We start from the raw sequence: 13,254 nt of genomic DNA, 5'->3' as shown, positions 1-13,254 counted from the left end.
GCTGTTGTGTATCCTGAGTATTTTAGCTGTTGTTTATCCTGAGTATTTTAGCTGTATGGGGCTCCATTTGGACCTCAGGCTCTATCCCTCCAACGTTGATAATAACATGGTGATGCATTATTTACTCTGAAAGTCAAGTCCTTTCTTTTGTTAATTCAATAATTGACATCCATTTGAGGGCCACGTTTTGTAATCTGTACTATATTTTTTTTGCAATCACAATTTTTTTGTATATCTTAAATGTGACAACATGTTCTCTGCCTCACCTCATGCCAAGATAAAAAAAGACCTCCACAAAGCATGGATCTGTTGTTTGATCTCCAACATCCTATTGTACTTTATACGGAGCCCATACAGTCTATTTCTAAAAGAGAGATTTCCTCCCTGTGATATAGGTCCGCGCCATAAATGACACCCTATTCCCTATATAGTGCACTAGTTTTGACCAATGCCCATAGGACTTGAGTCAAAAATTAGTGCACTTTAAATCGACTAGGGTGCTATTTGGGCTGCTGTCCTAGTCTCCCTACAATGGCCCGTGCTGTCTGAATGATTAATCTCTCCTATTATTTCACAGATAGAATCGCCAAAGCACACAGTGGAGGGTTCAATTATCAAGACAACAACAATATCAGTGGAAATATTGACTCAGGGAAGCAAAACATTCTGGACTCTTTTTCCGTAATGGAAATGTAGGTAACTCTTCATTTTACAGCCCGGAAATTACGAGGTAATAACCAGGTAAATATCTAGTATAAAAACGTAGACATATTAACCATTTAGTCCCAAATATACTTACTTGGAACCAAGCAAGTAAGTACTACATAATTACTTAATAAATACAAATGAACAACATGTGCTTATTGTACATAATTTTACATTTGGGTAATTTAGCAGTCGTTCTTATCCAGAGTGACTTACACTCTAGGTTTAAGTGCCTTGCTCAAAGGCACAGACAGATTTTTCCACCAACTCGGCTAAGGTGACTTTTCAGGTTATGGGCCCAATGCTCTTAACCACTAGTCTGCAAGGTTAGTACAAGATACTTACTATGTAAAAATAGTAGTAACAACATTTACGCAGTATAATATTTATTTATTACCATATACTTACTACATTCATACCTTCAAGTCAAATCATCTTTTAGTTATAATATACAGGGCATTCGGATAGTAGTCAGATCCCTTGACTTTTTCCAAATGTTGTTGTGTTACAGTATTATTCTAATTGATTAAATGTTTGTTTTTTTCCCTCATCAAGCCACACACAATACCCCATAATGACATCACAATACCCTATAATGACATCACAATACCCCATAATGACATCACAATACCCCATAATGACATCACAATACCCCATAATGACATCACAATACCCCATAATGACATCACAATACCCCATAATGACATCACAATACCCCATAATAACATCACAATACCCCATAATGACATCACAATACCCCATAATAACATCACAATACCCCATAATGACATCACAATACCCCATAATGACATCACAATACCCCATAATAACATCACAATACCCCATAATGACATCACAATACCACATAATGACATCACAATACCCCATAATGACATCACAATACCACAAAATGACATCACAATACCCCATAATGACATCACAATACCCCATGACATCACAATACCCCATAATGACATCACAATATCCCATAATGACATCACAATACCCATAATAACATCACAATACCCCATAATAACATCACAATACCGCATAATAACATCACAATACCCCATAATAACATCACAATACCCCATAATGACATCACAATACCCCATAATAACATCACAATACCCCATAATAACATCACCACCCCATAATGACATCACAATACCCCATAATGACATCACAATACCCCATAATAACATCACAATACCCCATAATGACATCACAATACCCCATAATGACATCACAATACCCCATAATGACATCACAATACCCCATAATAACATCACAATACCCCATAATGACATCACAATACCCCATAATGACAACACAATACCCCATAATGACATCACAATACCCCATAATAACATCACAATACCACATAATGACATCACAATACCCCATAATGACATCACAATACCACATAATGACATCACAATACCCCATAATGACATCACAATACCCCATGACATCACAATACCCCATAATGACATCACAATATCCCATAATGACATCACAATACCCCATAATAACATCACAATACCCCATAATAACATCACAGTACCGCATAATAACATCACAATACCCCATAATAACATCACAATACCCCATAATGACATCACAATACCCCATAATGACATCACAATACCCCATAATAACATCACAATACCCCATAATGACATCACAATACCACATAATGACATCACAATACCCCATAATGACATCACAATACCACAAAATGACATCACAATACCCCATAATGACATCACAATACCCCATGACATCACAATACCCCATAATGACATCACAATATCCCATAATGACATCACAATACCCCATAATAACATCACAATACCCCATAATAACATCACAATACCCCATAATAACATCACAATACCCCATAATAACATCACAATACCCCATAATGACATCACAATACCCCATAATAACATCACAATACCCCATAATAACATCACAATACCCCATAATAACATCACAATACCCATAATGACATAATGACATCACAATACCCCATAATAACATCACAATACCCCATAATGACATCACAATACCCCATAATGACATCACAATACCCCATAATGACATCACAATACCCCATAATAACATCACAATACCCCATAATGACATCACAATACCCCATAATGACATCACAATACCCCATAATGACATCACAATACCCCATAATAACATCACAATACCACATAATGACATCACAATACCCCATAATGACATCACAATACCACATAATGACATCACAATACCCCATAATGACATCACAATACCCCATGACATCACAATACCCCATAATGACATCACAATATCCCATAATGACATCACAATACCCCATAATAACATCACAATACCCCATAATAACATCACAGTACCGCATAATAACATCACAATACCCCATAATAACATCAATACATAATGACATCACAATACCCCATAATAACATCACAATACCCCATAATGACATCACAATACCCCATAATGACATCACAATACCCCATAATAACATCACAATACCCCATAATAACATCACAATACCCCATAATAACATCACAATACCCCATAATGACATCACAATACCCCATAATAACATCACAATACCCCATAATAACATCACAATACCCCATAATAACATCACAATACCCCATAATGACATCACAATACCCCATAATGACATCACAATACCCCATAATAACATCACAATACCCCATAATAACATCACAATACCACATAATGACATCACAATACCCCATAATGACATCACAATACCACAAAATGACATCACAATACCCCATAATGACATCACAATACCCCATGACATCACAATACCCCATAATGACATCACAATATCCCATAATGACATCACAATACCCATAATAACATCACAATACCCCATAATAACATCACAATACCGCATAATAACATCACAATACCCCATAATAACATCACAATACCCCATAATGACATCACAATACCCCATAATAACATCACAATACCCCATAATGACATCACAATACCCCATAATGACATCACAATACCCCATAATGACATCACAATACCCCATAATAACATCACAATACCCCATAATGACATCACAATACCCCATAATGACATCACAATACCCCATAATGACATCACAATACCCCATAATAACATCACAATACCCCATAATGACATCACAATACCCCATAATGACATCACAATACCCCATAATGACATCACAATACCCCATAATAACATCACAATACCACATAATGACATCACAATACCCCATAATGACATCACAATACCACATAATGACATCACAATACCCCATAATGACATCACAATACCCCATGACATCACAATACCCCATAATGACATCACAATATCCCATAATGACATCACAATACCCCATAATAACATCACAATACCCCATAATAACATCACAGTACCGCATAATAACATCACAATACCCCATAATAACATCACAATACCCCATAATGACATCACAATACCCCATAATGACATCACAATACCCCATAATAACATCACAATACCCCATAATGACATCACAATACCCATAATGACATCACAATACCCCATAATGACATCACAATACCACAAAATGACATCACAATACCCCATAATGACATCACAATACCCCATGACATCACAATACCCCATAATGACATCACAATATCCCATAATGACATCACAATACCCCATAATAACATCACAATACCCCATAATAACATCACAATACCCCATAATAACATCACAATACCCCATAATAACATCACAATACCCCATAATAACATCACAATACCCCATAATGACATCACAATACCCCATAATAACATCACAATACCCCATAATAACATCACAATACCCCATAATGACATCACAATACCCCATAATGACATCACAATACCCCATAATAACATCACAATACCCCATAATGACATCACAATACCCCATAATAACATCACAATACCCCATAATGACATCACAATACCCCATAATAACATCACAATACCCCATAATGACATCACAATACCCCATAATGACATCACAATACCCCATAATGACATCACAATACCCCATAATAACATCACAATACCCCATAATGACATCACAATACCCCATAATGACATCACAATACCACATAATGACATCACAATACCCCATAATGACATCACAATACCCCATGACATCACAATACCCCATAATGACATCACAATATCCCATAATGACATCACAATACCCCATAATAACATCACAATACCCCATAATAACATCACAGTACCGCATAATAACATCACAATACCCCATAATAACATCACAATACCCCATAATGACATCACAATACCCCATAATAACATCACAATACCCCATAATAACATCACAATACCCCATAATGACATCACAATACCCCATAATGACATCACAATACCACATAATGACATCACAATACCCCATAATGACATCACAATACCACATAATGACATCACAATACCCCATAATAACATCACAATACCCCATAATGACATCACAATACCACATAATGACATCACAATACCCCATAATGACATCACAATACCACATAATGGCATCACAATACCCCATAATGACATCACAATACCCCATAATGACATCACAATACCCCATAATAACATCACAATACCCCATAATGACATCACAATACCCCATAATGACATCACAATACCCCATAATGACATCACAATACCCCATAATAACATCACAATACCACATAATGACATCACAATACCCCATAATGACATCACAATACCACATAATGACATCACAATACCCCATAATGACATCACAATACCCCATGACATCACAATACCCCATAATGACATCACAATATCCCATAATGACATCACAATACCCCATAATAACATCACAATACCCCATAATAACATCACAGTACCGCATAATAACATCACAATACCCCATAATAACATCACAATACCCCATAATGACATCACAATACCCCATAATAACATCACAATACCCCATAATAACATCACAATACCCCATAATGACATCACAATACCCCATAATGACATCACAATACCACATAATGACATCACAATACCCCATAATGACATCACAATACCACATAATGACATCACAATACCCCATAATGACATCACAATACCACATAATGGCATCACAATACCCCATAATGACATCACAATACCACATAATAACATCACAATACCCCATAATGACATCACAATACCCCATAATAACATCACAATACCCCATAATGACATCACAATACCCCATAATAACATCACAATACCCCATAATAACATCACAATACCCCATAATAACATCACAATACCCCATAATGACATCACAATACCCCATAATAACATCACAATACCCCATAATGACATCACAATACCCCATAATAACATCACAATACCCCATAATAACATCACAATACCCCATAATAACATCACAATACCCCATAATAACATCACAATACCCCATAATGACATCACAATACCCCATAATGACATCACAATACCCCATAATAACATAACAATACCCCATGCTTCACGTTGGGAACCACACATGCGGAGATCCGTTCATCTCCTATGTGTCTCACAAAGACATGGGATTTGGAACAAAAAATCACATATTTGGACTTATCAGACCACAGGACAGATTTCCACCGGTCTAATGTCCATTGCTCATGTTTTCTTGGCACAAGCAAGTCTCTTCTTCTTGTTGGTGTCCTTTAGTATGAGTTTCTTTGCAGCATTTCGACTATAAAGTCCTGATTCACACAATCTCCTCTGAACAGTTGATGTTGAGATGTGTCCGTTACTTGAACTCTGTGAAGCATTTATTTGGGCTGCAATCTGAGGTGGGGTTAACTCTAATGAACTTGCAGCAGAGGTAACTTTGGGTCTTCCTTCTCATTAGAGCCAGTTTCAACACAGCACTTGATGGCTTTTTGTGACTGCACTTGAAGAAACTTTCAAAGTTCTGTATGGACTGACCTGCCTGTCATATTAAAGTAATGATGAACTGTCTTTTTGAGCTGTTCTTGCCGTAATAAGGACTTGGTAATAATATGTCACAACACAACTGATTGGCTCAAGTAAGGAAGGAAATTGCACAAATGAATTGTTATTTCATAGTGTTGATGTCTTCACTGATATTATGCATTGTAGAAAATAGTAACAATAAAGAAAAACCCTTGAATGAGTAGGTGATCTGAAAACCTTTGAATGAGTAGGTGATCTGAAAACCTTTGAATGAGTAGGTGTTCTAAAACCCTTGAATGAGTAGGTGTTCTAAAACCTTTGAATGAGTAGGTGTTCTAAAACCCTTGAATGAGTAGGTGTTCTAAAACCTTTGAATGAGTAGGTGTTCTAAAACCTTTGAATGAGTAGGTGTTCTAAAACCCTTGAATGAGTAGGTGTTCTAAAACCTTTGAATGAGTAGGTGTTCTAAAACCCTTGAATGAGTGGGTGTTCTAAAACCTTTGAATGAGTAGGTGTTCTAAAACCTTTGAATGAGTAGGTGTTCTAAAACCCTTGAATGAGTAGGTGTTCTAAAACCTTTGAATGAGTAGGTGTTCTAAAACCTTTGAATGAGTAGGTGTTCTAAAACCCTTGAATGAGTAGGTGTTCTAAAACCCTTGAATGAGTAGGTGTTCTAAAACCCTTGACTGAGTAGGTGTTCTAAAACCTTTGAATGAGTAGGTGTTCTAAAACCCTTGAATGAGTAGGTGATCTGAAATCCTTGAATGAGTAGGTGTTCTAAAACCCTTGAATGAGTAGGTGTTCTAAAACCCTGACTGAGTAGGTGTTCTAAAACCTTTGAATGAGTAGGTGTTCTAAAACCCTTGAATGAGTAGGTGTTCTAAAACCCTTGAATGAGTAGGTGATCTGAAATCCTTGAATGAGTAGGTGTTCTAAAACCCTTGAATGAGTGGGTGTTCTAAAACCCTTGAATGAGTAGGTGTTCTAAAACCCTTGAATGAGTGGGTGATCTGAAAACCTTTGAATGAGTAGGTGATCTGAAAACCTTTGAATGAGTAGGTGTTCTAAAACCCTTGAATGAGTAGGTGTTCTAAAACCTTTGAATGAGTAGGTGTTCTAAAACCCTTGAATGAGTAGGTGTTCTAAAACCTTTGAATGAGTAGGTGTTCTAAAACCTTTGAATGAGTAGGTGTTCTAAAACCCTTGAATGAGTAGGTGTTCTGAAAACCTTTGAATGAGTAGGTGTTCTAAAACCTTTGAATGAGTAGGTGTTCTAAAACCCTTGAATGAGTAGGTGTTCTAAAACCCTTGAATGAGTAGGTGTTCTAAAACCCTTGAATGAGTAGGTGTTCTAAAACCTTTGAATGAGTAGGTGTTCTAAAACCCTTGAATGAGTAGGTGTTCTAAAACCTTTGAATGAGTAGGTGTTCTAAAACCTTTGAATGAGTAGGTGTTCTAAAACCCTTGAATGAGTAGGTGTTCTGAAAACCTTTGAATGAGTAGGTGTTCTAAAACCTTTGAATGAGTAGGTGTTCTAAAACCCTTGAATGAGTAGGTGTTCTAAAACCTTTGACCGTAATTTATATTTATTTTAGAGAGGGGTAGGTCAGCTTTAATAGTGCAGTCAGATTGTAGATTCCATAAATGTAATTGTCTTCATCATTTCCTTATTTAAAAATATATATATATGTTTTACCTCCTTTTTCTACCAATTTCAATTAAGGTTTTGTCTCATTGCTGCAACTCCCCAACGGCGCTCGGGAGAGGTGAACGTTGAGTCTTGTGTCCCCCAAAACATGATCTGCCTAACCTCACTCTTTAACACGTGCCCAATGTGTGAGAGGAAACACTGTGCCACTGACAAACAAAGGCAGCCTGCAGAAACCCACAAGGAGACCCAAGAGTAAAGCCTCCCCGACTAAACTTTCCACTATCCCTGAAACTGAAGATCTCCTACAACGCGGTGTACTACTCCTTTCACAGAACAGAGCAAACTGGCTCAAACCAGAATAGAAAGAGGAGTTGGTGGCCCCAGTGCACAACTGAGCAAGAGGACATTAGTGTCTATTTTGAGAAACAGATGCCTTACAAGTCCTCAACTGGCAGCTTCATTAAATAGTAAAGAGGCGACTCCGGGATACTGGCCTTCTTGGCAGAGTTCCTCTGTCCAGTGTCTGTGTTCTTTTGCCAATCTTTTCTTTTTATTGGCCAGTCTGAGATATGTCTTTTTCTTTGCAACTCAGCCTGGAAGGCCAGCATCCTGGAGTACGATAGATACTCAAAGGCCTCGACTGCTTTCCAAAGGTGGAGACGAGGTTGGAAACAGTGTGTGATGTTTTACTGTTTTTACATTTTACTGTTGATATTACATTTTACTGTTGATATTACATTTTACTGTTGATATTACATTTTACTGTTGAAATGACATTTTACTGTTGATATTGCATTTTACTGTTGATATTACATTTTACTGTTGATATTGCATTTTACTGTTGATATTACATTTTACTGTTGATATTACATTTTACTGTTGATATTACATTTTACTGTTGATATTGCATTTTACTGTTGATATTACAGTTTACTGTTGATATTACATTTTACTGTTGATATTACATTTTACTGTTGATATTACAGTTTACTGTTGATATTACATTTTACTGTTGATATTACATTTTACTGTTGATATTACATTTTACTGTTGATGTTACATTTTACTGTTGATATTACATTTTACTGTTGATATTACATTTTACTGTTGATATTACAGTTTACTGTTGATATTACATTTTACTGTTGATATTACATTTTACTGTTGATATTACATTTTACTGTTGATATTACATTTTACTGTTGATATTACATTTTACTGTTGATATTACATTTTACTGTTGATATGACATTTTACTGTTGATATTGCATTTTACTGTTGATATTACATTTTACTGTTGATATTGCATTTTACTGTTGATATTACATTTTACTGTTGATATTACATTTTACTGTTGATATTACATTTTACTGTTGATATTGCATTCTACTGTTGATATTACATTTTACTGTTGATATTACATTTTACTGTTGATATTACATTTTACTGTTGAAATGACATTTTACTGTGGATAAGAGCGTCTGCTAAATGACTTAAATGTAAATGTAAATGTATATTACATTTTACTGTTGATATTGCATTCTACTGTTGATATTACATTTTACTGTTGATATTACATTTTACTGTTGATATTGCATTCTACTGTTGATATTACATTTTACTGTTGATATTACATTTTACTGTTGATATTACATTTTACTATTGAAATTACATTTTACTGTTGATGTTACATTTTACTGTTGATATTACATTTTACTGTTGAAATTACATTTTACTGTTGATATTACATTTTACTGTTGATATTACATTTTACTGTTGATATTACATTTTACTGTTGATATTACATTTTACTGTTGATGTTGCATTTTACTGTTGATATTGCATTCTACTGTTGAAATTACATTTTACTGTTGATATTACATTTTACTGTTGATATTACATTTTACTGTTGATATTGCATTCTACTGTTGATATTACATTTTACTGTTGATATTACATTTTACTGTTGATATTACATTTTACTGTTGATATTGCATTTTACTGTTGATATTACATTTTACTGTTGATATTACATTTTACTGTTGATATTACATTTTACTGTTGATATTATAATGTATATGTCCCTAATTCACCCTATTCCCTATATAGTGCACTGGCCCTGGTCAAAAGTAGTGCACTATATAGGGAATAGGGTGCCATAGGGCTCTGGTCTGAAGTAGTGCACTATATAGGGAATAGGGTGCCATAGGGCTCTGGTCTAAAGTAGTGCACTATATATGGAATAGGATGTCATAGGGATCTGGTCTAAAGTAGTGCACTATATAGGGAATAGGGTTCCATAGGGCTCTGGTCTAAAGTAGTGCACTATATATAGGGAATAGGATGTCATAGGGCTCTGGTCTAAAGTAGTGCACTATATAGGGAATAGGGTTCCATAGGGCTCTGGTCTAAAGTAGTGCACTATATATAGGGAATAGGGCTCTGGTCTAAAGTAGTGCACTATATAGGGAATAGGGTTCCATAGGGATCTGGTCTAAAGTAGTGCACTATATAGGGAATAGGGTTCCATAGGGATCTGGTCTAAAGTAGTGCACTATATAGGGAATAGGGTTCCATAGGGATCTGGTCTAAAGTAGTGCACTATATAGGGAATAGGGTGTCATAGGGATCTGGTCTAAAGTAGTGCACTATATAGGACATATGGTGCCATAGGGACCCCTGGTTCCATTCCATGCAACAGATGGGAGGAATATGACAAGTTAATGTGGAATTGGCGTGATCAACTCAATAGTTGGTAGTAATATAAATGATATAGGTGCAGGGATCAAAAGGTATATATTGAAAAGGAAAAACTGTACTCACTGAAATAAAATACATGTTTATGAATGTTAATATCTTAGCAAGAACAAAATTAAATCAACTAAATCTAATCAAATCACTAAATCAAATCAAATAGAACAGACAACGAAATTGAAAAAAAACATGACAATACTTCAGGGCAAAGTTAACCCTAAAATAACTATCCCCAACACTTCTGCCCACTTGTAAAGCTCAATCAGTGAATAGGTGTGGAGTCAGGATGTTCAGGATGTTCCATCAATAGAGCTGGAAGACAGAACCCCTGTCTGTAACGATCAATGAGTGAAGAGGTGTGGAGTCAGGATGTTCCATCAATAGAGCTGGAATACAGAACCCCTGTCTGTAACGCTCAATGAGTGAATAGGTGTGGAGTCAGGATGTTCAGGATGTTCCATCAATAGAGCTGGAAGACAGAACCCCTGTCTGTAACGCTCAATGAGTGAATAGGTGTGGAGTCAGGATGTTCAGGATGTTCCATCAATAGAGCTGGAAGACAGAACCCCTGTCTGTAACGATCAATGAGTGAATAGGTGTGGAGTCAGGATGTTCAGGATGTTCCATCAATAGAGCTGGAAGACAGAACCCCTGTCTGTAACGATCAATGAGTGAATAGGTGTGGAGTCAGGATGTTCTATCAATAGAGCTGGAAGACAGAACCCCTGTCTGTAACGATCAATGAGTGAATAGGTGTGGAGTCAGGATGTTCAGGATGTTCCATCAATAGAGCTGGAAGACAGAACCCCTGTCTGTAACGATCAATGAGTGAATAGGTGTGGAGTCAGGATGTTCAGGATGTTCCATCAATAGAGCTGGAAGACAGAACCCCTGTCTGTAACGCTCAATGAGTGAATAGGTGTGGAGTCAGGATGTTCAGGATGTTCCATCAATAGAGCTGGAAGACAGAACCCCTGTCTGTAACGATCAATGAGTGAATAGGTGTGGAGTCAGGATGTTCCATCAATAGAGCTGGAAGACAGAACCCCTGTCTGTAACGATCAATGAGTGAATAGGTGTGGAGTCAGGATGTTCAGGATGTTCTATCAATAGAGCTGGAAGACAGAACCCCTGTCTGTAACGATCAATCAGTGAATGGGTGTGGAGTCAGGATGTTCAGGATGTTCCATCAATAGAGCTGGAAGACAGAACCCCTGTCTGTAACGATCAATGAGTGAATAGGTGTGGAGTCAGGATGTTCCATCAATAGAGCTGGAATACAGAACCCCTGTCTGTAACGCTCAATGAGTGAATAGGTGTGGAGTCAGGATGTTCAGGATGTTCCATCAATAGAGCTGGAAGACAGAACCCCTGTCTGTAACGATCAATGAGTGAATAGGTGTGGAGTCAGGATGTTCAGGATGTTCCATCAATAGAGCTGGAAGACAGAACCCCTGTCTGTAACGATCAATGAGTGAATAGGTGTGGAGTCAGGATGTTCAGGATGTTCCATCAATAGAGCTGGAAGACAGAACCCCTGTCTGTAACGATCAATGAGTGAAGAGGTGTGGAGTCAGGATGTTCAGGATGTTCCATCAATAGAGCTGGAATACAGAACCCCTGTCTGTAACGCTCAATGAGTGAATAGGTGTGGAGTCAGGATGTTCCATCAATAGAGCTGGAAGACAGAACCCCTGTCTGTAACGCTCAATGAGTGAATAGGTGTGGAGTCAGGATGTTCAGGATGTTCCATCAATAGAGCTGGAAGACAGAACCCCTGTCTGTAACGATCAATGAGTGAATAGGTGTGGAGTCAGGATGTTCAGGATGTTCCATCAATAGAGCTGGAAGACAGAACCCCTGTCTGTAACGATCAATGAGTGAATAGGTGTGGAGTCAGGATGTTCCATCAATAGAGCTGGAAGACAGAACCCCTGTCTGTAACGATCAATGAGTGAATAGGTGTGGAGTCAGGATGTTCAGGATGTTCCATCAATAGAGCTGGAAGACAGAACCCCTGTCTGTAACGCTCAATGAGTGAATAGGTGTGGAGTCAGGATGTTCCATCAATAGAGCTGAAATACAGAACCCCTGTCTGTA

This window comes from Oncorhynchus keta, chromosome 4, assembly GCF_023373465.1.
Source record: "Oncorhynchus keta strain PuntledgeMale-10-30-2019 chromosome 4, Oket_V2, whole genome shotgun sequence".
Lineage (NCBI taxonomy): Eukaryota > Metazoa > Chordata > Actinopteri > Salmoniformes > Salmonidae > Oncorhynchus > Oncorhynchus keta.
Note: the sequence above shows the minus strand (reverse complement) of the source record.